At 43.2% G+C, this 22814-nt stretch overlaps 1 pseudogene; it reads right to left on the reverse strand.

Annotated features, from left to right (window-relative positions):
- Positions 1-8158: 8158 nt before the first annotated feature.
- Positions 8159-13585, reverse strand: LOC142837817 (YEATS domain-containing protein 4 pseudogene; annotated as a pseudogene).
- Positions 13586-22814: the final 9229 nt, after the last annotated feature.

Raw genomic sequence — 22814 nt, forward strand, 5'->3', positions numbered from 1 at the left:
CCAAATAGCACTACAGCACTGTTAGAGAGAGAGAGAGAGAGAGAGAGAGAGAGAGAGAGAGAGAGAGAGAGAGAGAGAGAATATATTTAGGAGCCACTGGTCCCAAAGCAGAAAAAAAGTTCCAGAATTGTAGCCCAGTTTTAACAGTTTCTTTTGGGGAAATGTAAGCGTTCTGAACACTTCTGTAGCAAAGCAAGGGCTTGAACACTGAACACATAGTTGCTTTGGGTCTTGGTTAGGGATCATGTTTGAAGAGGCAGAGAGGCAGGTGGCCAGACCACACAGGCTCCACTTTCTCATGCCCGGCATAGACAGGGACATTCTTTCTGGGATAATTCCACGTTGCTACAACTAGAAGGGCAGAGAGAGAATGAGGGACTGGGAGGAGGCAAGAGCCCCCCAAAAATAGAGAGCAATGTGTGGCCACACTGGCAGCTGATTTCGAACAAACGTTTATAAACAATTGCTGTTTGTCTAGTGTGTGTAATTGGTGAACGAAGATGGAGAGCCCGTCGTGGCTGGAAGTAATGTTATGTAGATAAGATAACTAACTTAAATCTGATTTAGGGAACACCTGGGCTCTTGAAAGAGAGAGGAGGGAGCAGACAGATCTGTCAATTATGTCCTAACTCCACCCAAGCCCAGCTACAGCTCTATCTGCTACAGGAAGCTCTGGAATCCCCCCCACACCCCACAGTCCCCCCACTCCACCCCGCAAGCCATCTTCAGCATTCACCCAGCAATAAATGGTCCGTTCCAAAAGACTGGCCCAAAGGGATCAAGAGCTTTGGGTCATGTCACTACCTGACAGTCACCAGGACTTAGAAAAATTCTGTTCTCATCCTTAGGAGATGCACTGAATTCTTGGAGGGGCAGACCATCTTTTCCTGCCTTTACCTGCAAGTCAGAACCTGAGGAAAACTGAGAAGACAGAGTTCCGTGAAACAAAAGGTGTGTAGTGTCTTTACCGTTTCTCCACAGTCCAGTGTGTTGTGTAAACAGAGCTAAACTGGAGCCGTTTAGGTGGGAGGTGGGTGCAATCACTGCTATTAAGTAATAGGCTTCCGTCTAGAAAATCTCAACTGAAAAGGACAGAAGAGATGAGGAAGAAGAAAGACAAGAAACATTGTGTTCACTTTCTTGTAGTGTTCTCCCCAAGTCAAAGCAATTCACTCCTTGAGCTGTGTGATTCCTGTCGCTTATTCACACGTAAAGTGCTCCCTGAATTGTCCTCACATTAGAAGAACGCCTCGCCCTGAGGCATACATATTCCTGGGATACTTTCTTGCAATAACACCTGGCTAGTGGGAGCATTCAGTGGCTATCCCCATCCCTTCAATGCACAGAAACCCCAGAGGTCCATCCGTCTACCTCTAGAGTTCCCTGGAGACTGGCGGAGACCTTGCTGAGCCTTGTTCTGTAGCTCACGTCAAGTCCTCCTCCTGCCCTCTGCTGCTCACTCCTCTCCTGTTGCTCCTGAATCCAAACATCTGTGCTTTAGCTGAGCACCAGGGTAAAGTAACTGGCCCCAGGGAAGAGTCCATGATCCAAGATGAGTAGCCATTTTTAACACGAGAGTCAACTTCGCTGCCCAATTATACCTGTAAGACCCTGCCAGGCTAAAAAACTAGAATATTTAAATCTTCCACTGACATGCAGTCTAAAAAGTGGCACAGGAGGCCTATGGGGGTGGGGTGGGCACATATACATGATCTCACATAACTTAGAAAATGTTGACTGTGATTCCAGTGTCACTTTAATACATATGTATGCCAGCCACATGTAAGGACTTATATTCAAATGGAACCCACAAACGCCTTCTGTGCCCCATCCAACCTCGAACATCAGTGATCTTTCCATTAACTATTTAGCCCCAGCCTGCCATTCATATTTTCACAGATGTTTCGTCTATCCCATGCATAGGATAAGTGTAATCTTCCTTCCTGTGGAATTTACATTCCGGGAGAGACTAATGTAAGCATACAGTGTGTTCTAAGTTGTGATGAATCTCTTTAAATGCACAGACACCACACAAGAAGAGCCTGCAAGAGTGACGAAGGTGAGTGCAGAACTCAGCAAGGCTTGCCTTGGGAAATGACATTGTAGCTGGGGCTGATCATCAGCTTTGGCCTCTTCCCCTTGCTCTAGGCTGATCAGATAGATATTTTTAAAGTGTGGCCTTGCTCCAAGCACTGGGCAGGACAAAGAAGAATGCGTAGGCATTTATCTTAAGGGAAAGATGATGGTCACCTGGGAGAGGGTGGACCTCAGAGACACTGGGAAGAGCATTGGGAAAGACTGGGACCCCAGCTGGATAGACTGAAGATGCATGGGGTAAGACCTCATCTGTGACTATTGTCTGATGTGGGAGTGTCATATATCAATCTGTTGATTTCATTGGCTAAGCAATAAAGAGACTGCTAGGCCCATTGGATAGGCCCACCCTTAGGTGGGTGGAGTAAACAGAACAGAATGCCGGGAGGAAGAGGAAGTGAGCTCAGACTCGACAGCTCTCCTCTCCGGAGCAGACACCTCAGAGAGAGAGACGCCATGCTACCTGCTCCAGGGAAGACGCACGCTATGAAGCTCCGACCCAGGATGGACTTAGGCTAGAATCTTCCCGGTAAGCGCACCTAGGGGCGCTACACAGATGATTAGAAATGGGCTAAATTAATATGTGAGAATTAGCCTAGAAGAGGCTAGATAGGAATGGGCCAAAGCAGTGTTTAAAAGAATACAGTTTCCGTGTAATTATTTCGGGTAAAGCTAGCCGGGCAAGTGGCTGGGGTGTTGGGAATCAGCCCCGTTGCTCCATATTACTACAATTGTCTCCCAAGAAACTATGAACTCCTGACTCAGAAATTCTCCTCTGGTATTGGTGTCAGCGAAATTATGAAAGTTGAGAAAATAAAATCATACTCCATGTCATTGAAAATCATAATATTTGCCACCTAAAATATACCAACATTCTCAGAGACTTACCCAGGTTCTAAAAGTTGTCACTGGGACTATGGTGAGAGAGAGACATGAGAGGAAGACAAATTCTCATTTGATGGCTTCTTATTCATGGGACTTGGCAACCAAGTCTCAAATTACACAATCCATTTATCAATTCAGAAGGTGAAATCTTTAATCTTACCTTTGACAATTTGATACATGAATATAGTATATTTTGATCATACACACCCCCTCATTGACCGATTTTATCCTCTCCTTACTCCTTCTGGATGCCTTCTTCCTTCCCAGCTTCCCTCCTACTTCCACATCCTTCTTAATGACTGGTTGAGTTTAATCAAGGTGGTTTGCAGGAGTGTAGAGTGTAGGGTTATTCACAAGAGTGCAGGCAATTTAGCAGTGGCTGTACCATTGAAGAAAAGGTTCCCCTTCTCCTAGCAGCCAATAACTGTCAATAGCTCCTCAGCTAGGGGTGGGGGAGAGCCGCAAAGTCTGGCTTCTCTCCATCCTAACCCCAGCCCAACTTCGATCTGGTTTAGACTGATGTTTTGAACTTGAGGTTTTCCCATGCCTCTATGTGCAAGAAGGCCCACGAGCTGTTGACAGAAGCGTGGAAAAACTCTGTCATTCCTTCTGAGGACATTGCTGACCCAGCAGTTGAGAACCCTGAGGGCACCCTGTAAGGACCCATCAACCGTGAGGAACGGCACTTCACAATGACACTGAGGAATGCTACCACCTCTGCCCGCTGAGCGCAGGGTGGCGTGGCCTGGTACAACCCACCCTTCTCGGCCTTGGGGACCAGCCGGGTGTGAAAGATTCGGGAGACAACGTCTGTGCAGTTGTTTCTTACTCTAAGTGTCCAGGACCGAGAAGAAGGAAAGCATCGTGGAGTTTTCGCTCCTCAGCAGTGTTTTGGAACAGACTTTTCCTTATTTGCACCAGATGCTCCAGCACACCGCCCGGTTTTCATGACTTCGTGTGAAATTAACCTCTCATATGTGGAGACCGCTTGCTGCAGTGCAGCCTGGGAGGAAAACCAAACGGAACGGAACCAGTATGTAGGCCAGGACTTAGCTCCCACTGCAGTCCCATCTGCCTCCAGGACTGAATCTTATCTGATCATTTCCATGGCAACAGCTGTGGGATTAGAATAGGATGAAGGTTTAGGAAGAGTTGCTGGAATTCGGTCCTAAACAAGTGAGGATTATTTAACTACGCTCTCGTGTTGCCATGGGAACGCAAATTTACAAATCAGGCAGAATTTTTGTAGCTCTGAAGCACAGAATTATATTCTCAGGGCTGCTTCAAATCCTCTAGTTCCATTTTCGATCCCGTGGGGGTGGGTATAATTACCTCGCTGGACACAGCTTGAATTTTCCACAAATACTTTTATTTTCACTTTAAAACCAGGGGAACAGACCAAGTTCAAGATCAAAGCAAATAGTCCTTAAAACGCTGTCCTAATTTTTGAAAAGTCAAATTTGATTTAGCTCAGAGAGAGAATTTTAAACATATGCTAAGGAGCATAGACAGAGTCACTTAAACCTCATATATGAATCAAAATCAAAATTATCCTCATTAAAATGGTATTTATTTCTCTTAATGCCAGCCAACCCTGGACTTTTAATTTGTTTAATAAAAAAATGAATGTCGAGTCAATAAAGCTTCGTCTTTGATCAGTGTTTTAGGGTTTACAAACTGCTTTCACCAACAATAGCTTGCCTTTATCTTCTAAATACATACAATTTAATGAGAAGAATAATAAAGAATAGCAAACAAGAGTGCCAGTACCTGTCTCAGAGCCTGACCACGCCCCTCTTACCTCCATCAGAACATCTGCCAGAAAACCAAAGCTGCTGACAATTGAGTTTTAGTCTTAGTGGTTTCCTACCAACTCCCAAACACTCCGACTACTATTTTCCACTCCCCACCCCTTCCTGTGGCACAAATACTCCAAGCCTCCCACGTAGCTGACACCACCTTCTGTCGCCATTATCCGTACCAGCTGCTTAAGTCAGTACGATGACAGGGAGCTGTCAGAAGTGGAGTGACTTCCCTCAAGGTTAAGCAGGAATACAAAGGGAGAACCGGGCCATCAGTCAGAGCCTTAAAGTCAGAGTGGGAAGTGATGGGGCTCTCTTTTGGACAGGGCAGGAATAGGCTATTTGCATATTGATGGTATCTGTGCCCTGAGTCTTGGAGACCTGGCTGTCAAGATGGAAAACTGCAGACAAAAGAGCTGAGCAATCATCTTTGTATTAAGCTTGCAGCCACACGCTTGAAGCACATTACTTAAACCTGAGCCAAGCCTGGCTGTGCTCAAGCCTGTGATCTAAGAGAGGGGTACAACTTAGTTTAGTACAAAAGACGTTCTGAAATATATACTCGTTCGTGGGTCCCCGGAGGAGGTGAGCTACAGTCTGTTGGGCTACCTGGTCACATTTATCGACATCCAAATATCATATAACTTTTCACCCCTGACTTCCTAGTCAACCACTATGTGGAGATGTTTATTTGATATGATTCGTAATAGTAAAACATGCACTGAAACCATAAGTGTGTGGAGACAGCCTAAATATAAATATGAAAATGGCAGAAATATCAACAGATGCTACACTGTTCAGTCGGTTTGATTGGCCCATATGTGCACACATGGAAATAGCTCCCAAACGCAGCACTCCGTAGGACAGGCACGGGGAGAACAGTAGAACAGTGGGCAGTCCTGTGTGTGTGTGTGAACGCAGAGCTCAGGCCACAGGCTGGGAACACACAAGTGAGGTCTGAAAAGTCCCTAGGAAACCATGGGCAATAGCTCCATCCCGAGAGTGGGATGACAGCTCCTGAAGGACAAGAGAGCACTGATTTGTCGTTTGACAAATTTCACTCATTTTTATTTTAAAAATACACACATGTATATTTTCATGTTCGTTTTTTTGAGACAAGGCCTCATGTAGCCCAAGCTGGCTACAAATGAGCTTTGTGGTTGAGAACTCCTTACAACTCCTGATTCTCCGGCCTCTAGCTCCAACCACTGGGGTTACAGACTTGGGCCACCGTGTCTGCTGTCAGCGTGCAGGACTGTGCACAAGTCGGGCAAGCACTCCGCCACATGAGCTATATCCCCAGCCCCACATACTACTAATAATAAAAAAAATTATTAGTATTGCATAATTAGAAAATCACAGGATGGGAGGGATTGAACTGGTGCGGCAGACTCATAGCGAGACGGAAATGGTAAGAAGATAAAAGATGAAAGGAGAAAGAAAACAGAAAACTTCTTTAATTAGCAGACGCCGAATGATCTTTATGGGATCTTTCAAAAAAAAAAAAACGTGAACAGCTTTGTTGATGTATAATTTGCATACTATAAAGCCCCAGACATTTTTAAAGCGTAGAACTACATGGAGTTTTAAGCGTACTTATAAAATTACGCGATTATGACCATCATCTAACTTTAGACTATTTCCATCACTTTGAAAGAACCTTCTACCCATTAGTCATCGTTCCTCATTATCCACTCCTGCCGCATATTCTTTGGCAGCCACTAATTTGCTTTCTGCTGGTTTGTCTTCTCTGGACACTTCCTGTAATTGGAATTAAACAGCATGGGGTCCTCGGAGACTAGTTTCTTTCACTTGACAGATGTTTTCAAAATTGACCCATGTTGCATGAGTTATCTCTCCTTTTATGTTATCTTTTCCGTATCTATTCATCAATCGATGGTCTACTGCTATGAACACACATGTAAAACTCTCATCTGATAGCATATTTTCCTCCTGGGTAAATACATAGGATTGGCTAGATAAAAGAATAGGCGCTAAAGCTTTTAAGAAACCGCTACCCTGCTTTGCAAAGTTTAATTAATCAAAATTAATTAACATTCAAAATTAGTGTTAGTTTTCCAGAGCATGTGGGAGTCCTGGCTCTTCTCATGTGCTTTCTTGTCTTCGGCACATTGTAGCATCTCTACAAATCATCTGTTTGGACAGCTGAGGGGATGGCTCAGTAAGTAAAGTGCTGGCTATGCAAGCATGAGGACCTGAGTTCGAATCTTCAGAACTCACCCAATGCTGAGTGTGACCCTGTGTGTCTGTCCTAGTACACGCTTGGGAGGCGGAGACAGGAGGATCCCTGAAGGTCCAGGTTAGTTATCCTGGTGTATGCAGCACTGAACAGCATGAAGGACCTGCACCTGAGCTTGTCCTCAGACCTCCACATACGGCTCCCCATATGCATAAACTAACATGTACTCACACACATCACACAAGCCCCACACCCGCACACATCCGCATGTGAAAGACAAAGGATGATCGGTATACATAAAATCTAAGACTCAAAAAAAAAAACTAAGACTCATCAAATATTTGACTGCAGATATTTTCCCACTGTTGGCATTTTTAACCTTCTTATCCCAAAAACTAGAGAGACAACATTGATTTTTGTATATTCATCTGATACAATAAATGTGCTGGTTGAATTACCAGTCCTTAGAATTTTCTTTGCCTCCTCCTTCTTCTTCTTCTTCTTCTTCTTCTCCTCCTCCTCCTCCTTTCCTCCTTCTCATTCTCTTCCTTCTCCTCCTCCTCTTCTTCTTCCCCCTCCTTCTTTTACTTTCTTCTTTTTTGAACAGCAAATTGTATTTATTGTACACTTACCAGGCATGTCATATTCAAAAGAAGAATTGTGGCTGATAAGAACTTGAAGCATAAATGCACATACTAATCACTATTTCTAGCCAGTAGAGAAGTATACGATTAGTACAACTTAGACTTTGTAACAAATTTTGGTGCCTTCCTAAAGAAAAATGAACAACACATATAACATATATTCCGATTAAGAAAACACTTTTTAAGACGTCCTTTCCATCATGGAATGCTACACAGCATCAAGTCAGTACACAGACGTATTTCCCAGGGAAGGCTGGTTGAGCGGAGTGTACTTTGATCTCACTGCTGAGAAGCAAGGTCAGCAATTGCACTTTCTCCAAGAGATACCCCAGCATCCAAGTCCCTCCTCCAGTAAAGTCCACCCTGCCTTCAGGTTAACTTTCTGCTAACTCTTTATAAGTCTTCCCTCTGATCATCTTCTGCATCTTTTCTAAGTCTGTTTTAAAAAAAACTTAGTTTCAAGACTTGCTTCTAACCTTTTCTTAGGTTCTTCAGGTTCAAAGCATTTCTCCCTCCCTTTTCCTCTGCTTTCTCTAGGCAGATACCAGTTTTTCTCTTTGCTTCACTTTAAGTTCTGCAAATTCTGTTTTGTGCTCATAGGCTCCCACTGTTAGTGAACAAGAAAGTTTTCCTTACACCATTGCAGTTGGGTCTTGAAATATCATTTCTCCACACAACTCTGAAAACACTCTTTTTCTCTAACATTGCTTTGTCAGGCTGAAACAGCCTTGGTAAAAGATATCTTTTATTAGTCTTTCATTGGAGTCCATGAAAAATACTTTGATGATTATTTCAAATTCACCCCATCCTATTTCAGTAATTTTATAGGAAGATTATTAATGACTCTTAAAGGATTACCACAGCTTGCATGTAATTTAAACTGGACTTCCTTCACGTATGTTGGTATATCCTCATTTATAGATGATTTTACATATACTGTCTACTGGTAAGTGTGCCCATCTTCTTTTCCCAAAATATTAGGCAACGTTACCATAAACTACTGTTTTAACAACGGTACCCTCCTTCACTCTCTGGCCATAGTCAGCACCAAGTTCCCAAATTCGGACATTCTCTAGAACATATTGTCCCAGGAAAGGAACCACTGCATTCTGTTGTTTCTGTTGTTGATATACATACAGCTCTAATCCATGATGGTCTAATAGGATGCATGGAGCTATTTCAATTTTCTTTTTTGGTTTTTCGAGACAGGGTTTCTCTGTGGCTTTGGAGCCTATCCTGGAACTAGCTCGGTAGACCAGGCTGGTCTCGAACTCACAGAGATCCGCCTGCCTCTGCCTCCCAAGTGCTGGGATTAAAGGCATTCGCCACCATTGCCCAGCTTCAATTTTCTTATATTTTCTGTTGAAACTTGCCTTGTGTCTTGAGTATATGGTCAATTTTGGAGAAAGTTTCAATTTTGGAAAAAGGTGTATTCTTTTGGTTTGGCTGAAATGTTTCATAAATACCTGTTGAGTCCATTTGGCTTATGAAGTAAGTTAGCTCCAGAATTTCTTTGTTTAGTTTTTGTCTGGATGACCTGTCCATTGGCAAGAATAGGGCACTGAGGTCCTCCACTGTCACTGCGAGAGGGATAATATGTGATTTGAACAGTTTCTTTTAGGAACTTGGGGGCCTTTGTATTAGAGCATAGATGTTAAGGATTGCAATGCCCTCTCTTGATGGATTTTCCCTTCAATGAGTGACCTTGCCTACTCCTTCTGATTGGTTTTGCTTTGACGTCTGTTTTGTCAGATATTAAAAAGGGCTCTATCAGCTTGTTTCTCAGGCCCTTTTGTCTGGAATAATCTTTCCATCCTTTTACCTTGAGCTGATGTCTATCCTTGATGTTAAGGTGTATTTCTTGGGTGCAGAAGAAGGCTGGATCATGTTTTCAAATCCATTCTATTAATCTATCCCTTTTATGAGGGAATTGAGACCATTGATATTGAAAGATATCAATGAACAGTGTTTTGTTGAACCTTATTATTTTGTTATTATGGTGTGTAGTTCTACTTTCCTCCCCCCCCCCTTTTGCTCATCTGGGATTATTTATTCCTTGTGTTTTCTTGGGTGTTTTTAACCTCTTCAGGTTGGGGTTGGAGTTTTTCCTTCCAGCACCTGCTGTAGGGCTCTATTTATAGAGAGATACAGCTTAAATTTGGATTTATCATAGAATGTCTTTTTTTCCCATCTATTGTGATTGAAAATTTTGCTGGGCATAGTAGTCTGGGTTGGCATCTGTGGTCCTTTTGGAGTTTGTAAAACATCTTTCCCAGCCTTTCTGGCTTTTAGAGTCTCAATTGTAGAGTCAGGTCTTATTCTAATAGGCTTGAATTTATGTTATTTGGTATTTTTCCCCTTGCAGCTTTTAATATTCTTTGTTCTGTAAGTTTAGTGTCTTGGTTATTATATGCTGAGAGGAACATCTTTTATGATCCAGTCTATTTGATGTTCTATATGCTTCTTGTGCCTTGATGGATATCTCCTTTATGTTGAGGAAATTTTCTTCTGTGATTTTGTTGAAAATATTTTCTGTGCCTTTGAACTGGGTTTTTTTTTTTTTCTTCTTCTATGCCTATTATTCTTAGATTTGGTCTTTTCATAGTATCCCAGTTTCACTGAATGTTTTGTGCCAGGATCTTTTAGAGTTTGAGGGAGGATCCTATTTCTTCTATCTCGTCTTCAGCATCGCGATACTCTCTTTCATCCTTTGCCTTCTGTTGGTGAGGCTTTCTGAGTTTCCCTTTCAAGCTCCTAAATCTATTGTAACGGCATAAACGAATGCAGACAGATTGTAAAAATATATATACAGCTTTAATGGCAAAATAGACTTACAGAACCACCGTTCCCGGCTGGAGCACGCTCGCCAAATTTATAGGCAAACATTAGCCCGAGGAGAACACGCCCCCAAGGGGAGGGACTTATCCCTACATCTCCCCTTTTTGTCTAAATAAGACAGAACCAAACCAAATACAACTATATATAACGCTCTTATTACTACAATCTATCAGTTCCTGTGTTCCCTCAGTTTGAGTTTTCTTTATTGATTCTATTTCCACTTTCAGGTCTTGAACTGCTTTCTTCATTTCTTTTCACTGTTACTTATATTTTCGTAGATTTCTTTAAGAGATTCATGTCCTCTGTAAGGCCCTCTGACATGTTCATTCAAAGCTATTTTGGAGTCCGTGTCTTGTACGTCAGCTCTGTTGCATTTCTTTGAACCTACCGTGGTAGGGTTGCTGGCCTTAAGTGGAGACATATTGGCCTGGATGTTACTGGTTATGTTTTTATACTGACTTCTAGGCATCTAAGTTTGAGAAGATTTTAATTCCAGGTGCTGATATCTGGTGTTGTCTTTGTTTGTTGAGTGGGCATTCTGTTCCTTGCTGTCTGTTACCCTTTCTGGTTCCCAGGAGACTTTGGTGGCTGTGGGTTTTCAGGTAGGAAATGTTTCTGAGATCCTGCCAGATGTAGCCATTTCTAGGTATTGAGTCCTGACACTTAGGGATGGAGGGAATGCTGAGAGGGTCCACAGCATGGAAGGAAGCAGGCTATACCACCAGGATCTACTTAGTCTTCTGAGACTGGGAGTTAAGAGGTAGGAGGAGCCACAGCTGGGGGTTCTATTGTAGAACTGGGGATGAAACTGGAGGATGGAATTTGAAGGAAAAGATGGAGAGTGGAGGTTTTACCACCACCTACTTGCTTCCCTGTCTGGCACAACTTCTGCACCAAAGGCTCAGAGGACATTACTGAAGAGAGCGTAGAAAGATTGCAAGATTCAACCATATGACTGCCTAAATAAGACTGGACAATGATAATACCAACAGACTCAGTAATGTGACAGGGAGAGACTGCACGTGTTCCCACCCTTAGACAGAATAACCAATGATTGCAGAGAGAGAGAGAGAGAGAGAGAGAGAGAGAGAAAGAGAGAGAGAGAGAGAGAGAGAGAGAGAGAGAGAGAGAGAGAGGAGAGAGAGACTTCAAGGTAGATAGATAATTATCTGCTACATCTGTTACAGAATGAATGATAACCTCTTAATTTTAAAGCCCTATATCCTTGCATCTTCTCATTTGGTAAGAAGATGATTGCAGGTGATATTAGTAAAGTGGGTGCAGCTTACTGAACCCTAGTGCATTATGGGAATGTCCACAGGGATTGGCATGGGTAAAAGGAAAATGATTAAGAATAGAGAAAGGAGGTAGTCAAGAAAGGGTTGGCACAGGAACTTCCTGTATGGTCCCCAGAAAGAACTGATCTGATGATATTTTGAGTTTGGACTTCTGGCCTGCTGAACTGGGAGAAAATCCTTTCTCTTTGTTTCAGACAGCTTTGCTGTCATACTTGGTTATGAGTATCCTCGCTAATAAAACCTCTGGGCATTTTCTATTCCTCATTGTTCCTGAGTTTCACAGGTGTAAAAATATATATGTAAAAGAATGAGAGAAAAGGAAAAGAGCTAGCTCTCCTGGAAAAAAAACATAAAACAATAAAACAAGAAGAAAAACAAAGCTTCTCTTCTGAAAGTCCAGTGGTTTGCATGCTGTTTGCAGCTTTCCATGCTGATGAAGCTGCCTGAAGCCTCTGCTTTAAGGCATGAATGAGCTCTCATCTTGTGTTCCCTGGGAGTGCATGTGGACCGCTAGGAAAGGAAACAAGCTTTGAATCCAAAATACAGGCCTCTTTCCCCGCTTCTAAGGACAAAGATGTTCAAGATAGGAGATTCCAAGCAGATGGGTGAGATGGAAATCTGCAAAGTAGAGGTTACTCATTTGTCAGAGAAAAGGTCATTTCATTTCTACACATTTCCCATAGGCAGGCAGACTTCAAGACCTGTGGGTGGTTGGATGTCTTCTTACATAGGCAAACTAAACATTTCTCTGTTAATAAACACACTGCCCTCTTTCTAAATGGAGCTCGCTGAGCTCTGAAAACTGACAGGATCTTTCCATTCATCCTTATCTTCCTAGGGACAGTTCTGAGACAGATGCTGCGAAGCTTGTGAAACCAGAGTTACAGCAGTCCTCACACACCCCTGACTGGCTGAACCCCTGATGCAGCGAATCAGGGCCCCTTAGTCATCCTGTACAGAGATGCCTGCCTTCATGCCTTTCAACTTGTCTAAAGAGTCCCGATGTGCCATGTCTGAAGTCCGGAGGAAGAATTCATTAGCAAAGGCTAATATTATATTGTGGCCAGGAATGTTGCCCAGTAAAGGGCCAAAGGGCTTCCCTTATGTGTTGTAGTCCACCTCCGGCACCTGCTAGGGATTCAGGACAGAATACACAGACTGCTGCCCACTGGAGTCTCCCTTGGGGCCAGGTTTTCTTTGGTGAAGAACAGCTGAAAAAAAAAAAAACCAACAACTGGCGAAAGAACAAGGGTGAGGAATGGGAAGAGGGTGTGCCCTTGGCCGAGAACTGCCAGGCGGTCAACTTGAAGTCAACTATTCCTGAGTCTTTATTGAGCACTTACTATACACCCTCTCTCTTCCAAACACTGGAGATGTAGCAATGAACGGAATGGGCAGTATTTACTACTCTCGTAAACCCTGAGTGGAGGAGGAAGTACAGTAAAAAAAAAAAAAGCCTGAATAAGTAAAGCCTGGAGTATACCAGATGGTGGGAAGCTCTCTCTATGTGGGAAATCAAGCAAGGGGGTGGAGGAGGGTGTAGAATTTTAAACAGGATGGTCAATGCCGAAGAGGAGGTGATTCAGCGTTTGTATTCATTCATGGAGTATAGTGCTTGGAACTCCAGATGACACCTGCAGCTGGGAACACAGTCAGACGCCAGAGGATGGGGGTACCCCTAGGCAGCTCTCGTAAGTTAGAACACTGCTGTTCCTCTTCAGGGTCTTTTGTTGTGGGTTGTGAGTCAGTCCCGTTAGAATTCGGCACTGTCACTCCTGGATCGCAAATATCACTTAAGTGTGGATGAGACTTGAAGGGGCCCATGCTGCCATCTGATACACTTGAAGAAGGGACTCCGAGCAACAGAGTCTGCAGCTCAGTACGAGGGAGCTGCTGGGCACAGTGCCTTGGGCTTTGGAGTTTACTCCTCCGAGAGGCTCTTCACTAGTTTCACGCCCGCCCAGAGTATTTGGAGGTGTATCTTCACAGAAGGAAGGGAAGAGGATTCTCAGACCAGTTTCTTGCTGGGACTTTGTTAATTGAGGTTAGTTTGACCTCTCACTGCCTGGGTACACATTTGACGTCCGACCTAGGGTTTTTGTCATGTGCAACAAACTGTAGCCTAACATGATATGTAAATAGTAGGATGGGCGGTTACTCAACCTGTACTCAAATAAGATAGACAGGAGTTGTTACCAATCAGATTGGTTCCACGCCACCTTGTCCTCTCTGGTTGACTGTAACCTGTCCATTTGGTAAGATGGAGCATTCTGAATCTTTTTTGGTCTGGTCTGCTATCTGACTCCAGAATTATAATTAAAGCATTTAAGATGTTAAAAAAAAAGTCAGGTGGTGCTGCCTTTAATCCCAGCCCTCAGAAGGCAGAGGCAGGTGGAGCTCTGTGAGTTTGAGACCAGCCAGGTCTACAGAATGAGTTCCAGAACAGACTCCAAAGCTACACAGAGAAATCCTGTTTCAAAAAAAAAAAAACCAACAAAAAAAATTTAAGAAAAGATGTATCATAATTTTATTTTACAGACTAAATGGAGGTAAATGAAGCTACAAAACATACGATAAAAAATAAGGGTTTGGGGGCTGTCAAAAATAAGAGGGAAGGGGGCAGAGAAGTAGCAAGAACAGAAGCCTGGGTAGGAAGAGGAGAAAGGCCTGTCTTGTTCTGGGAGTTGCTGGAAGGCCAGTGTGTCCAGATATGGTCATATATGAGCTGAAAAAAAGATGAGCAGGTAAAGGACAGGTCATCACTGTCTCCTAGGAAGACTCTGGGAAAAAGTTCAGTTTCTTTTAAATTTAATGGGAAATAAAGGAAGAGGTGAAGACACAGGACAGTCTGGTTTTTGTTGGCTGTGGGACTGGGATCTGGACCTGGAATCCTCTCCCAAGCCCTCAGGTTTCCTCCAGCAGAGGTTGGCAGAGTCCCTGGTTTCTCAATGATCTGAGCAAAACCTGAATGAGTCCTGACACAAAAATGCAAATCTCTTATTAAGGTGACCAATGAGGATAAATGATAGCAATTGCCCAGGCAATGAGCAAGTATTAATCTTTCAGTTAAAGCTTAATTGCCTGAGAGCACAGTGTTTTGGTCTAGACTTTCTTGTCCAAAGCGAGACTACCTTGGTAGTGATACAGAATCTTGGGCTGGAGAGAGAGAGGTGGCTCAGCGCTTTCTGCTTTTGCTACAGTAGTGGGTAGCTCACAACTGGCAGAAATGCTAGCTGAAGAGGATCTGACGCCCCTATTAATTTGTGTGAATTCTACTCAGCAGCATCTCTACAAATTGGGGTACGTGTTGCCCGTCAGCCTCAGTTTCCCCACCTGTAACATGGAGATGAATTTGCAACTTTTCTCATTGCCTGCTACGTGAATAACTAAACGTCTTAAGCTCTTGACACCTTGTGGAGTAAATGTTAAACTATTAATAGTGTTAGCCATGATTATTACTGTGGAAGCAGGTAATATATGATTGGTAATGTGAAGGGGCCTAAAAGGGACTTTGTTTGCTGAGAAAGGCAGGTGTAAACCCCTGCTGGGCTCGCTGAATAGTATTTCTTTGGCTAAAAGCCCTAGATGTATAAGGCAACTATTAATTAAATAAATTAAGCTTCTTTTAGCTAAGCATATTTAGCTATCTTAATTAAAGGTTAAAAAAAGAGAATGAATCCATCAATAAGTTAATGTATTACTCAGAGGCAATTGACAGAGGTGTAGAGATATTTTAATGAGGTAAACTCAGGTTTGAGGCAAAGAAGGTGGGGACAAGATGGAAGTACCTTCACAGGACATGTATTTCAGATAATCCAGAGGAAACCAGCACAAAGATCATTGACACTAGAGGTATTGTGAGCACCATAAACATCAGTGATGGTCAGAGACAGAAAGCAGGGGATCTTTTTCGGGGTGGTAGCCGAGAGAGGTAGTTATCTGGAAATCAAGTTGGTGGCATTGGGGCAAGTTCAAGTCAGAGGATCGAGCAACATATTTAAGGAGACTGAAGCCAGAGAAAAGAGCAGCTGCTGGGGTCTGGAAAACGCTTATGAGCAGGAGAAAACAAGAGTGTTGGGCCTGTTTAGACTAACACCTCCTCCAGGTCAAGTGGGATGCCAGGCTCCATCCAGCCTCCTAGGCCATGATAGACTACATATGAGCTGCTTTGCGACTGTTTGAGAGGAGATCATTTTTAGATTGGTCCTGAGTTCGTAGCAACATTAAGTGGGAATCAGAGTTTTTGCTGATTTCTTTACTATTTCCATGTACACAGACAAACAGTCTCTCTCTCTCTCTCTCTCTCTCTCTCTCTCTCTCTCTCTCTCTCTCTCTCTCTCTCCACACACACACACACACACACACACACAGACATAGACAGACAGATAGAGACAGAGTCTGTTCTTGGGTCACCATCACTCTCTAGTGCTACATTAATCAAATTATTTATTAGAACTGATGAGCGCTGACACCTTGTTCCCATTAAAAGCGCATAGCTGTATGAGCGTTTGCTCATGGTATTGTTCATTTCACAGCCGGTCATGTTTACAACGGCATTTATCAGCTCTCGTGGTGCTGCAGAGAGTCATCTGAAATCCTCTTCACCCCTCTTATTCAGCCTTTATCTCTCCTAACTCCTGGCAGCCCATGGCCTTGCACTGCCTCTGTAGCTCTGTCTTCTATAGACTGTTGTATAGCTGGAGCCTCACAGTGAATAACGGCCTCCTATCTCTGAGCACACAGTCAAGTTTCCTCCACTTGTTTTCTTGACTCGCTCGTTCCTGTGTGGAACAGAATAGTATTCCACTGTCTGGATATAGCACAGTTTATTCATTCACTGAAGGGTATCTTAATTGCATCCAAGCTCTGACAATTAGGGATAAAGCTGCTGTAAACATCCATGCGCAGGCTTTTGTGTGGACACGTTTCTAATTCTTTTCAGTAAGTTCCAAGGGCTGCGATTACTAGATTGTCCGCGAAGAGTGTGATTAGTTCTGTAAGGAACTGCCAAACGGCCTTCCAAATTAGCCAGGTCATTTTCCACTCCTACTCGTGATGAATGAATGGTTCCATTGCGGCACGCTCTGGCCAGCATTTGCTCTTGTCACTTGTTGGACTCTTAATAGGCACGGGGTGGTGAATGAAGGGCTCTCGCAGGCCCAGGCATGGCAAACATGGCGCTGCAGGTCTTGCTCTTCCCCCCCTCCCTTGCTAACCCATTAGATTATGTTCTTAAAGCTAGCAAACAAGCTCTCTCCCCTTATTTGGCCACTTTCTAGTGCCCCACTCATTCCTGAGACCGACCACCAAGGTCCAGCTATGAAAACATCAAGGTCCAGCCATCAAAATCCACATTTGGCTAATGAAAAGACTTAATCAGAACATACCAGCCCATCTAACACAGACCCTACCCCATTTTTCCTCTTAAAGGAGCTCCTTCTGTTTGGAGATTGGTGTTTCAGTATGGTCTGTGTCTGATCTGAAGTCCAGAGGGGAATACCCGCAGTATGTAGGTCCCTTCTGTGAGTCCTTGTTTTTCTGATACCATACGATTTGTGACAATTGGTCCTACATTCATTTGTCGCCACCTGTATGTCTTCTTTAGGATGGTCTGTGGTCCCATTTTAACTTCAGTTACTCATCATCATATCGCTACAATGAAGAGTCCTTTGTATAATTTGGACAATATTCCATTATCAAATATATCATTTGCAAACATTCTCCATGTATGTGGGCTTTTTTTTTCAATGTATTGCTATTTAACAACTTTGAAACCTTAGAGAAGTGACTTGACCCTTTCGGTCCTGTGTCTTCTTCACATCAGGCTTTCAACCACCGCCTGATGATGAACACGGCAAAGCTTAAGAGATGACACATGGCATCCAGCCCTACGTGTGACTTGACGCGCAGTTAGTGTTCAGGAAGATTGATTGGCCTTGCTGCCCCCACTGTTCTCAGCACACGTGATCGTGTTACAAAAGTGAAGTGTTGGCTGATATCAATGCCCATCGAGACTTTGTCAGCATCTTCCCAAATCTCCTCCGCGTATTTTATTTTACATCAGTTTTTAATATTTTTTAATGCATATTCCTGGATTTCCATACAAGACCACTTTTCTTGAACTTGAAACACGTTGATGGACATGAAAACCCATTTTCTACAGACTCTATGCAATGAAAACAGCCCAGAGACTGAGCCAATATAAACACTGAATAAATATATGTTGGGTAATCTCATTATTGTCAAGCCAGGATCCCCCTTGATGCCACTTTCCTATTAGGCCTCTGGACTCCCTACACAGGCATTATCAAAAATAGAGGTTCTGCTGTGCATTTACAAAGACTATTCCGGCTGCTGTATGGGATGTGGAGTGAACCCAGGAAAAGAATAGGCAGGGTAACCTGCTAAGAGGCTGTTCTAGTCATCCAGAAGCGGAACATGAAGGTTTCACTCGCCAAAACTGACATTGAGAATAGGATCCCAAGTTGATCCCTCAACACCCAAATAAAATGAAGTCAACAGAGATCTGCCCCAAAGGATTTTAGTCCTTACTCATTTGGCTAGCTAGTTATTCTGCAACTTTTTATACTGAGAGATTTGAGAAATGTTTTTTTTTTACATTCTATCAAAGAAATGTGTAAGATGATGCATTTATTAAGCTTTATTTGCATGAATGTCATTACTTGAATGTTCATCAAAAGATTTTCATGAGGGCACTCGGAGACACAATTCCCAGAGTATTTTTTTTTTTTACAAATGAAGTGAATGACATTTTGGATCTTTAATTTTTCGCTGCCAATTTTAGGTAGGCCCCCTTTTCTCAATACTAATGTATAAGAGAAGTATTTTTACATTCTTCCCCATAGCACACACATATAAAAGGGAAGGAAAAAGAAAGGAAAGAAGGAGAATTTGTTGTCATTCCCTGTGTCTCTGAGTTTACAACCAGAGACACAAGGTATTTTATCAAAGGCCTGCTGTGTACTGGTCATGTGGTAGACTATATCAAAGGGCAAGAGGTTGCTTTTGACCTTGGAGGAATCTTAACGTAACAACAGGCGATGGTAAAATAAATAGCGAAAAGCTACAGTATTCATGCTGGCTATGGTCTGGGTAGAAGTCGGGGAGACTGGATTTAGTGTTTCATCACTGTTACCTTTAGAAAAACCCTGAGCACCAGTTACTTGGTTACTCAGCTTCATTATCTGGAAACCATCTACTGTTTCTTAGCCTACAATTCTGCCCTCAGCAATTTTGATCAAATCCACTCCACGAAGGGAGCAATCTCAGCAGGATGACTACTAAAGGCTCCCAATGTGACTACTTTGCACCTCAGGTTGACAACTGCTAGGCTGTACAGAAGGGGCCAAGTTACTGAGTCATCAACGATAGACAGTCAGCCAGAATCCCAGCACATGGGTCTTAGCAAATGCCGAGTGGTTCCCAACTTTGACATTCCTTGGAGTTTGATGAAGAAAAAAAACAGAAGTTTCTCCAGGGTAGTGGAACCTGTGATGGGGTAGAGGCCAGTCATGGTAGATTTGTGATAGCAGAGAATGTGGTGGAGGCATTGTAACAGAAGCTGCCATCTTTGACTGAGTGATGCAGCCAACTGGTAGCAACCTGGTGAGTGAGATACGGAAATAAACATTCTTCTCTCTCCTCCCTCCCTCCCTCCCTCCCTCCCTCCCTCCCACCCACCAGTCGTCTCCAAGAAGATGATGGAGCCTGCTCAGAAGCTGGAGGGAAGAGAACATCATGTAGCCCATGTAACTTCGCTTCCTGAGGCCCAGCACAGCATGCACAGCGGGCTTGATCATGAGAGGGAAGCATCCAGTTCGAGTCCTTTTCAACAGGCAGAACACAGAGACCCTGAAAGCGGGGAATACTGGCCATTCCCTTTCCCCACAAGAGAGAGTTTAGAGTACCAAAGATACTGGTTTGGAGAACAGATTGAGTGTTCACTGTTAGTCTTTAAGCGCTGTATTATGGTCCTAACAGAATGTTCATAGACTAGCCCTGGGATGTTCATACCCCACTGACTCAGCACCTCCTGCTCCAGGGAGTCTTTGCCAGCAAAAGAAGCTGGGCTTTTTAAAAATACAATTTCATGCGAGGGATATGTAACTAGACATCATTCAAATGGTGGCGCTCCAAGTCCTGTGCACTCCTCAGAGCCTAGGATGCTCGAGGAATAGCTATTTCTCTTCTCAAGGACAATGCATCCAAAGGCTGAAATAGCTCAAGGTCTGGGCCTTGGCAGTAGCTGCAGAGATGGCAGATGGCATTATGGAGGATGTCGTTCATGGCCTCCTAGAACCAGGTGAGATATATCTGCTTGTTGACACCATTCTTCTGACTGCAAGCGATAAAGGTCCAATCACGATAAAGCAATTCAAAATAGGAGATGCTTTTGATGAAAGAAACTGTGTATACCTCATAGAAACAGAGTTTGAAAAGCAGAAGTTCTCGTTATCAGGAGGAAGAGAACATTTAGCATCAAGACATCTGCTCTGTACAATGTCACAAAGCCCTCAGCTCTCTGCACAGGGGCAACCATCTTCTCTCCTTGGGGGATGCTCCAGGGCACTCCACTTTCATGGGCTGAGAATGAAATTTAGCCCCCAGGGATCTTTTGGGATAACCCATTGTTTCAAGTTTGGCCCATGTCCTAAACGATATATAAGGGTACCTCACTTATAACGTTATTTAGACATTAGATCATTGCAACAGTCATCATTTAAGATGAGAATCCGCAGAAGTAGGGTGGGCCCCTTAGCCACTAACAAAGGAAGGGGAAGGAGAACAAAGGCATAAACATTTAGACTAAAGAGTCACGTGACAACTGAGGCAGAAACTGAGTGACGCATCCACATGCTAAGAACCATTTCAGATCACTGTCCAATCCAAGGCCAAGAAGAGACAAGAAAGGATTCTTTCAGTACAGATTTCAGAGGGTAGCATAGCCTTGCTAACACCTTGAGTTTGAATGTCTGCCTTCTAAAAAATCCATGTTGAAGCCTCATGGGATATGGTCTTTTGTTATGAAAACCTTAGAAAATGAATCTGCCAGGCTTCAGAGTTTGTATGTGTCAAGAATGAGAAATTTCCACTGCACTTGGTTAGTCATACTTACCAGCTTTGGTAGGAGTTCTTTGAGTTCTCTAAACTGGATATACCTTTGGCTTACTAGAATTGTAAATTCTCAACCCAGTCCAGCTTTACTGAATGGGAAACTCTGGAGGTAGGCCCAAGGGACCGACTATCAAAAGCTCCCCAGATGACCATGATGAATCCACAAATTTAGACCCCTCTGGGCAAAACGAAGGGCTTCCGGAGTGTGGGAAGCAGGGTTGTGCAGTCACTGCCAGGACTTCAGTGCCATGAATAGGTGGAGCTACAGTTCCTGGGGAAAGGAGGTGGAGAAGAGGAAAGTAAACTCCAGAAACTGATTAGTCTTCTCCCTTGAACTACAAGAGAAGCAGCTAGGAACGGGTCCAGAAGGCTTACTTTTTGTTATTGCTATAAAGAGACAGTCATATTCCAAGGCTCTTCAGGAGTAAGGCAATGTATATTACCAATAATAAGATGGCATAATTGCTTTAGATATTGTAGTTTTCCCATTCTCTGGAGCAGTGTTTCTGTCCTGGACCTGGGATGCATACTGGAACCAACTGAAGAGCTTCCACAAATGAATTTACCTCGCCAGCTCTCCTTCCATTGATTCATGATGTAACACAGGCATAGTAGGAGTTTAAAAAGCTCCCCAGGTGATTTCAGAACACAATTACATTTGAGAACTATTAGAGTTAAAATGTATCACCCAGCCTGTAAGCTTCAGGTATTTTTGTGCCAGTGGTTAGAAATAACATTTCTTTGGGTTGAGTTTCACAAGCAAAGGAACTAACAGGCAGTGTTGAACTGTTAGTACTGTTTGCTTTGGTAGAGTGAGGTTGTGTCTGTTATTATAGGTGGTGAAAAATAACTCAGCATTCATAGAGTTTCTGGTGAAAACCAGGGAAGGACAGATGTCACACTTCCATGTTCAGCTCTCTCTCTAGATGCACAGTGAAAACTGGTCTGCTGTGTTGTCTTCCCTCTGCTAGTTCTCAAGGTGAGGGCAAAAGCATATGTGATAGTCAACTTCCTGTTGCTGTAACAAAAGAACTGAGGAAAACAGAGGACGAAAGAGCTCTCTTGGCTCATGGTTTAGAAGCACTCAGTCCATGGCTAGACGGCATCATTACCTTTATGTCTATGAGAAGGTAGAAACCTCATGGTGGCAGAATGGTGTGGAAGAGAGGCTGCTCACCTCACAGTAGCCAGGAAGCAAAGACAGAGAGAAAGGAAGAGAGAAAAGCAGAAAGAGAGAGGGAAGGTGGTTGGAAATGGCCGGGGATAAGATAAACTCTTCTAAGGTACCCATCTAGTGAAATTCTTCCCCTAAGTAGGGCCTACCTCCTAAAGTTTCCACCACCTCCTAATGTCCTAATGATACCATCAACTGATGACCAAGTTTCCAACACATGCCTCTGAGAACCATTTCAGAGAAACCACAACCATGCATAGCTATAAGATATGCTCTATATGCTAAGAGCCAAGGTGGAAACACCAGAGATCGCAAGTCATTTCAGCTAGATTTTAAAGGTTACCCTATGCTCGCAACTATGTCCAAAACCATGTCCACTTGATCACTTAAATCCTAGTATTGCATGAGAATCAGAGATAGAATTATGATTAGGAATTGTTTATCGGCTACAAAATACAATTAACCTAATCCAAAATTACATATGAAAGATGCAATCACATCTGTTGTTTGGCCAATGTGATCAGTGACATCAACAAGTCAGTGTATCAATTTGTCACATACATAGCTATAAGATATGTGAGAAATATGTAAATAGTGCAGCAGGAGTAAGGATACATGACTATAATTCTAGACACTTGGAAGATGGAGAATGGAGGATCATAAGTTCAAGGCTTGCCTTGGCTATAGAGTAAGTTTAAAGTCCCCTTGGATAACTTGGTGACATCAGAGAGACTGCATCTGTAG

This window comes from Microtus pennsylvanicus, chromosome 18, assembly GCF_037038515.1.
Source record: "Microtus pennsylvanicus isolate mMicPen1 chromosome 18, mMicPen1.hap1, whole genome shotgun sequence".
NCBI lineage: Eukaryota > Metazoa > Chordata > Mammalia > Rodentia > Cricetidae > Microtus > Microtus pennsylvanicus.